Source organism: Notamacropus eugenii, chromosome 1, assembly GCF_028372415.1.
Source record: "Notamacropus eugenii isolate mMacEug1 chromosome 1, mMacEug1.pri_v2, whole genome shotgun sequence".
Lineage (NCBI taxonomy): Eukaryota > Metazoa > Chordata > Mammalia > Diprotodontia > Macropodidae > Notamacropus > Notamacropus eugenii.
Genome location: NC_092872.1, coordinates 247,502,406 through 247,510,929, shown reverse-complemented (window position 1 = coordinate 247,510,929; position 8,524 = coordinate 247,502,406). Strand labels below are relative to the sequence as shown.

Here is an 8,524-nt window from a genome sequence, read left to right as displayed (position 1 = left end):
AAATTATGTGGTATTAAGAGATATAAATGTAGATCAGTGGAACAGAGTAGATATATACTTCACAGCAGCAAAAAATATATACTAATGTGTTTGACAAGTGTAAAGACATAAGTTTTTTGGATAAGAATTCATTATTTTGAAAAATTATTGGTAAAATTGGAAAACAATGCAGAAATTGGGCAGAGATCAATGGCTTACACTATTTGCTGAGCTAACATCAAAATGGATACACGACCTAGATATAAATACAGAGATAACATTAAAATTGGCAGAACGTGGAACATATTACTTATTAGATTTATGGATTGGCAATTTATGAATAAAAAGAGACATAGAGCAGAGTGATGTATTAAAGGCATAATTTAAATTACATTAAATATTTTTTTAAAATTTACAAGTAAAATAAATGTTGCCAATATTAGAAGGATAGTAGAAAACTGGGAGAATCTTTTAATAATCAGTTTCTCAGATAAAGGTCTCATATCTAAAATATATATAATACTTTGGCAAATCTAAAAGAATATGAGTCATTGTCCAATTAATAATTGGTCAAACCAGTTAACCAGTGAAGAAATCAATAAAATTTGTAGTCCTATGAAAAATAATATTCAAAATCATTAATGATTAGAGAAATGTAAATTAAAACAACCTTCAGATTTCATTTTACATTGACAAATGTTGGAGGGAATAATGCGGAAAAACTGGGACATGAATTCAGTGTTGGTGAAACTTTGAACTGATTCAACCATTTTAGAGAGCAATCCGGAATTATACCCAAAGAGTTATTAAAGTGCCTATACTCTTCGACCCAGCAATACCACTACTAGCTCTATTTTCAAAAATGACTAGGGAAAAAGGCAAAGAATCCATATGTTCTAAAATGTTTATAGCAGCTCTACTTGTAGTGGTAAAGAACTGGAAATTGTGGTGGTACCCATCAATTGAGGAACGGCTTAACAAGTTGTGGTATAGAATTTTGATGGAATACAACTATGCTCTAAGAAATGATGAGCTTGAGGATCATAGAAAAACCTGGCAAGACTTGCATGAAATAAGGAAGAGCAAAATGAGTATAATCAAGAGAAAATTGTATACAGTAAAAGTAAAATTGTTTTAAGAAGAACTTTGAGCACCTAAGGCATTTTGAGTATCATAAACATCTAAATAAACTATATAGGACTTATGAAGGAATTCACTAACTGCACCCAGAGAAACAATCTATAAAAAGAAATACGTATAGAATAATTTTCTACTTTATGCCCTGCCATATACATACACACCCACCCCAGCCACCCACCCCCTCCCCCTCCTACCCCCCCAATACACAAAAACATTCACATATACATAATGTGTCTAGTAGTAGCCATCTCTAGGATGGGGGAGGGGAAATAGGAAACAAATTACTTGATAATTTATTAAATATTTAAAAGGAATAGCAAGTTCTACATAACACATTTTCAGTTTCATATATAATCACCTTTTTTGTTTCAAAAATTTTATATTATATTTTTATAAATTTTATTTTGAGTTTTTAACATTCATTTCCACAAAATTTTGAGTTCCAAATTTTCTCTCCATCTCTCCCCTGCCCCCACCCAAAATGCCAAGCGTTCTGATTACCCCTACCACCAATCTGCCTTCCTTTCTAGCATTCCTCCCTTCCCTTATCCCCATCTTCTCTTTTGTCCTGTAGGGTAAGATAAATTTTTATACAACATTACCTGTATTTCTTATTTCCCAGTTGTATGCAAGAATAATACTCAACATTTGTTCCTAAAACTTTGAGTTTCAACTTATCTTTCTTCCTCCCTCCCCATCCATCACTACTGAGAAGGCAAGAAATTTAATACAGGCTATATATGTGTAGTTTTGCAAATGACTTTCATAATAGTCATGTTGTTTAAGCCTAAATATTTTCCCCTCCATCCTATCCTGCCCCACCCCCCATTTCTTCTATTCTCTCTTTTGACCTTCTCCCTCCTAAAGGGTGTTTACTTCTAATTGCTCCCTCCTCTCATTTGCCCTCCCTTCCATCATCCCCCCACCCTGATTATCCCTTTCTCCCCTATTTTCTTGTATTGTAAGATAGGTTTTCACACCAAATTGAGTCTGCATTTTATTCCTTCCTTGAGTCAAATGTGATGAGAGTAAGCTTCACTTTTTCCCTCTCACCTCCCCCCTTTTCCCATCCATTGAAAAGGCTTTTTCTTGCCTCTTTTATGAGAGATAATTTGCCCCATTCCATTTCTCCCTTCCTCCTCCCAATATATTCCTCCCTCTCACCCCTTAATTTTATTTTTTAGATATGATCCCTTCCTATTCAACTCATGCTGTGCCCTCTCTCTCTCTCTCTCTCTCTCTCTCTCTCTCTCTCTCTCTATATATATATATATATATATATATATATATATATATATATATATATATATATATATATATATATGTGTGTGTGTGTGTGTGTGTGTGTGTGTGTGTGTGTGTGTGTATAATCCCACCAACTACCCAGATACTAAGAAAAATTTCAAGAGTTACAAATATTGTCGTTCCATGTAGGAATGTGAACAGTTTAACTTTAGTAGGTCCCTTATGATTTCTCTTTTCTGTTTACATTTTCATACTTCTCTTGATTCTTGGGTATGAAAGTCAAATTTTCTTTTCAGCTCTGGTCTTTTCATCAAGAATGCTTGAAAGTCCTCTATTTCATTGAAAGACCATTTCTTCCCCTGAAGTGTTATACTCATTTTTGCTGGGTAGGTGATTCTTGGTTTTAATCCTAGTTCCTTTGACTTCTGGAATATTATATTCCATGTCCTTTGAGCCCTTAACGTAGAAGATGTTAGATCCTGTGTTATCTTGATTGTATTTCCACAACACTCGAATTGTTTCTTTCTAGTTGCTTGCAATATTTTCTTCTTGATCTGGTAACTCTGGAATTTGGCTGCAGTGTTCCTAGGAGTTTCTCTTTTTTTGGTTCTCTTTCAAAAGGTGATTGGTGGATTCTTTCAATATTTATTTTGTCCTCTGGTTTTAGAATATCAAGGTAGTTTTCCTTGATGATTTCATTAAAGATGATTTCTAGGGTTTTTTTTTTTATCATGGCTTTCAGGTAGTTCCAGAAGTTTTAAATTGTCTCTCTTGGATCTATTTTCCGAGTCAGTTATTTTTCCAATGAGACATTTCACATTATCTTCCATTTTTTTTCATTCTTTTAGCTTTGTTTTGTAATTTCTTGATTTCTCATAAAGTCATTAGCTTCCATCTGTTCCATTCTCATTTTTAAAGAACTATTTTCTTCAGTGAGCTTTTGAATCTCCTTTTCCATTTGGCTAATTCTGCTTTTTAAAGCATTCTTCTCCTCATTGGCTTTTTGAACCTCTTTTGCCAATTGAGTTAGCCTATTTTTAAAGATACTATTTTCTTCAGCATTTTTTGGGTCTCCTTGAGCAAGGTGTTTACTTGCTTTTAATGATTTTCTTACATCTCTGTCATTGCTCTTCTGGGTCTTTCCTCCACTTCTCTTACTTGATTTTCAGAATTCTTTTTGAGCTCTTCCATAACCTGAGACCATTGAATGTTTATTTTGGCTATTTGAGATACAGAAACCTTGACTTTTATGTCTTTCCCTAATGGTAAGCATTGTTCTTACTTATCTGAAAGGATGAGAGAAGATACCTGTTTATCAAGAAAGTAACCTTCACTAGTCTTATCTTTTCCCCTTTTGGGGGCATTTTCCCAACCAGTTATTTGGCTTTGGGGTTCTTTGTCAAGAGTAGGATATGCTCTGTGGACATGTAAGATCTTAGTCTCTCCAAGGTGGCACAATCAAGCCTGCACACTGTTCTTGGAGCAACCAGAAACTTTTGTGCCCAGACTCTGCGCATAGTAGAATTTCCTTTCCACAACCTCCTCTGCCACACCAGCACTAGGGGCTGAGATTCACATCAGCTGCTCAATTTCCCCCAGAGGCTTTAGGTGGGAGCAGGGCAGCCACTCAGTACTGTGATTCAGATGAGCGACTTTATGATGAGACCTCCAACAATGAATGCTGGCTACTGCTTGTGGTGGGAGCCACTGCAGCAATGCTGAGGCCTCTGCTGCTGCCACCTGGGGCTATAGGTATGGGGGAATCCTACTCCCTTCTTGGCTAACTGAGGAAGACCTCTCACTGACGTTTGGAACCTGCGGGTTGAGGGATCTGGGCTGCCACTGGGGATTCCATCCCCAAGGCCTGCTCTGGTCCTCCTCCTGGCACTGCACAGTCGAAACTGGTCTGTGCTGTTCCTTTTCCTTTGAGACAGACCTTTCCCTTCTGCCTTTCAGGTCATCCTAGCCTGGAAGTCTCCTCCACCCTGTTATTCCATGGCTTCTGCTGCTTTATTCTTTACAGGTATTTTATGGGTTGTGGTGGAAGAGCTTGAGTATGTGCATCTTTCTACTCTGCCATCTTGGCTCTGCCCCTTCACATAATCATATTTTTTAAAAAACATTCTACTGTTATGGAAATGCTTGTTTCATTTCATAAATTAAAAATAAAATAAAAATACACAAGGGATTCTGTCTAAGGTGATTTGTTTGGACAATGATGAAGACTTGAGTCATTTGCATAGATTGAAATAAATAAGCAGCAATCAAATGATTAGTGTATAACATGGCTGCATTCCCGGGGCTGAAGTGTTTTAGATCAACCATTGAGTATTGATGGTTCAATAACTTGTACCAAAAGCCTTTAATGTATAGGGCTTAGATCTGGGGAGGTCTTATGTGGACACTAGAGAACAATGAATGGTGTGAATAGTGATAGTGCCTTGCTGATCCAAGGTCATTAGCAACTATGCCCTTAACAAAACCTTTTGGGTTGTTCCCTGCTCTGGTAGGTGTACCCTTGCCAGATGTTCTTAAGTATGGTAGCAGGGAATGTACTGGAAGAAAGAGATTCACATCCTATTGGAGAAACAGTGCCATAAATTGGTCAAGGCTTTGTGATATTGTTGCTGGTGTATCTAATGCAGATCGAAACATGTATTTAATCTCATAAATAAATTTAAAAGAATTATCTGAAGCTCAAAGAGGTTATAGCTTACCTCAGCTCAGATACCTACTAAGTTCCAAAGGCAGGATTGAAGATAGGTCTTTATTATTGAGTACTTTATAAACAATAGTAGCTGTTATCAAACTTTTTCATCTCTGAAAATTTTACTCTGTTAAAGATTTAGGGCTCTGAAGAGATTTTGTTTCTGTCAGTTAGATCCATTGATATTTATTGTATCAGATATTAAAATGGATAAATTTTAAAATATTTAATTCACTTAGTAATATACATATCATGATAACACAAATATCGTATTTTTTTTGGAAAATAAGTATATACTTTTTAAAGTATTGAGAATAGTGGCATTGTTTTATGTATTTTTTGTAATGCTCTTTAATGTTTGACTCAATAGAAAATAGCTTTCGCATATCTGATTCTGTATTCAATCTGTTGTGATAAGTTGTTTTGGTTGAAATAACTAGAGACATTTAGGTAGTGCAGTAGATAAATTGCTGAACCCGAAGTCAGCAAGACCTGAGTCCAAATACGGTCTTAAACATTACTTGTGTGACCCTGCATTGTTCACTTAATTTTTTAAAATTTAATTTTATTTTGAACTTAAGAAATGCAACAAACATTTCCATAATAATAACATGGAAATATATCTCCAACATTATAAAATAAAAAGATGATTGTACATAAAACTGAAAATCTATATACAATTTGCTGTTCCTTTTAAAATATATAATAAAGTTATCATGTATCTTTTCCACCTTTTATTCTCCTTACCCTCCCTAGAGATTGCCATCATTACACCAAATATGTGCATATATATCGATATAGATATATGAAAAACCATTCTTTATATACTTCTATTTATCACTTCTTTCTCTGTTTGCAGAGAGTACCTTCCTTCATATGCCCTTTGTTGTTAATTTGACTATTTATAATAGCTAAAATTCCTTGGTCACTCAAAGTTGTTCTTAAAACAATACTAGCTTTACTACATACAGTATTGTTTTAGTTCTCATTTTGTTGTTCATTATTTCATGCAAGTGTGTCATGTTTTTCTGAGATCATTCAGCTCATCATTTCTTCTAGGACAGCAGTACCTCATAACAATCACGTGCCATAATTCCTTCAGCCATTCCCCAAATGATGGGCATTCCCACAGGTTACTCCTTAGGACTCTAAGCTACAAAGCAAATGCCAACTTGAATCTGCTGAGAAGCTTCCTCATTGGGTACTCCTTACACCAATTATATCATAGATCCAGTAAGAAGAATACATATTTTGGGTTTTGAAAATTCATAGCCAAAAGTGAAACACTATTTGACTACTAGGTAATTATTATAGTTTGCTGGTTAAAAGATTATTCAAATTCACAAGTAATTTGATATTTGATCTCTTTCATGAAGATCATTATTGTTTACTGGAGAAAGACAGTGTGCTATTATGGAAAAAGACACTGAATGTGGAGTCTAAGGATTTGAGTTTGAGTTCCAAGCTCTGTTTTGAAATCTTGGACAAGCTATTAAATTACCATTGGTCTCAGTATCTTCATCTGTAAGATAAAGCTTTGTAGTGGATGAACTCTAAGTTCATTTCCAGCTTTAAAAACAATTCTCTTATCTTATGAGTATAAACACTCAATCAAAAGGAATTAAATGTCTTCCTGAGATGTTTATATCAATCTTTATGAAAAAACTAAAATTCATTTCTGACCTGAGTTCCATTTCATTATGTAATTCAACACAAATAAATAACTTTTACATATAAAACAATGATGAAATTGTTAATCATAAATTATGAGAATATGGTACTTTATAATTTGCAACATGTTTTTTCTTTCATTATCTAATTTGGTTCTCATGACAATGCTAGTAGATAGATAAAGCAGTTATAAAAATTCTCATTTAACAGATGAGAAAACTAAGGTTTGGAGGGAGATGATACAGATAATCCCACAATTAGTGACTTGTAGGAGTGGGATCTAAGGCAGAAAACATCTAGTATCGACCAATGTCAAATTTTGTTCTCATTGATGATAAACCAGTAAAGTATAATTCACTATTAATATTCAGTCCAATTTTTTCTTCTATTAGGCCATAATTAAGCTGAAAACTGAGTGGCATCTCTAGTACATTGTCCACCCATACTCTCCCACCCAACGGCATGGATGAATCAGACACTGGTCTCTGAGTTCTTGGTGAAAGAATTCTCAGAAACAACTCACCTTCAACCTTTGTTCTTTGTCTTTTTCCTCTCCCTCTATACAGTGGTCCTCTCTGGGAACAACCTCACCTTTGTCACAATCAGTTTTAATCCCACTTGCACACACCTTTGTATTTCTTTCTGGTCGGTTTAGCTGTGGTTGACATCCTGGATACCTCCACAATTCTTCCAAAACTGCTTGAAAACATGGTGGGTAGAAAGACCATATCCTAGGAAGGTTGCATGGCCCAACTGTATTTCTTCACTTGGTCCTTAGGATCTGAGCTGCTACTTTTCATAGCCATGGCTTATGACAGGTATGTGGCCATCTGCCATCCTCTCCACTGTAGCACCATGATAAGCAAGAAGGTCTGTACATTATTAACTGCTGGTATTTGGTCAATCAGCATTCTTAACACCAGCATTAACATCAGCCTTATGCTTCCATTTTCTTTCTGCCATTCCAATGTAGTCAATCACTTCTTTTTTTGTGAGATACTCCTTTTATTGAAACTTTCCTGCAGCCATACTTACCTGAATGAAACTATAGCCTTCACAACAGATGTATTCTTAACTGTGGGAATTTCATGATCATGATGTTTTCCTATGCCTGTGTTATCTTCAGCATCCTAAAAATTTGCACTGCTGAGGGCAAAAAGAGAGCCTTCTTTATCTGTCCCTTCCTCCTCATTGTGATTTATATATATTACAGCAGTGTAATTTACTCCTATGGCCATCTTCCAACTACTCTTTGGATAAGGATAAAGTTGTGTCTGTGATATGCACATCAGTGGCTCCCACCCTCAACCCTCTTATTTATACTTTGAGAAACAAAGGTATCAAAGTGGGGCTCAAGAAAGTATTCTCTTTCTTCAAAAGATGTTGAGCGGTCCAGATGCCGAAGGTGTGAATGAGGAGATTTCCAAATGCCTTTCCAATAATCTTGGCTTAGTATTAATGCTTGAAGATTACTGATGTTACAAAGTCTTCTAATCCAAGATACATTTCTCAAATTTCAAAAATATTGTTGTTCTTGTAGACACTTATAAAAAGTGACCTTTTCTCCCACCTTCTGCAATTTGGAGGCACATTTTTTCTAGAGCTTTCTTTGGTGCTTTTTTTCCTATTAGCTCTTGTAATATGGAAATAATACTTTTAATTCTTTCAAAAGAATAATACACAGTTCAGAGGTGAGCTTGAATACTTTTTAAAAAACTTACTTTTTATTAAATTGTTTTATTTGTTTTCAGTGTTCTACAGTCACTTCCACATATTTAGTTG

At 35.2% G+C, this 8,524-nt stretch overlaps 1 pseudogene; it reads left to right on the top strand.

The window, feature by feature from the left end:
* Positions 1 to 7,208: 7,208 nt before the first annotated feature.
* Positions 7,209 to 8,129, top strand: LOC140514809 (olfactory receptor 13A1-like; annotated as a pseudogene).
* The last annotated feature ends 395 nt before the right edge of the window (positions 8,130 to 8,524 follow it).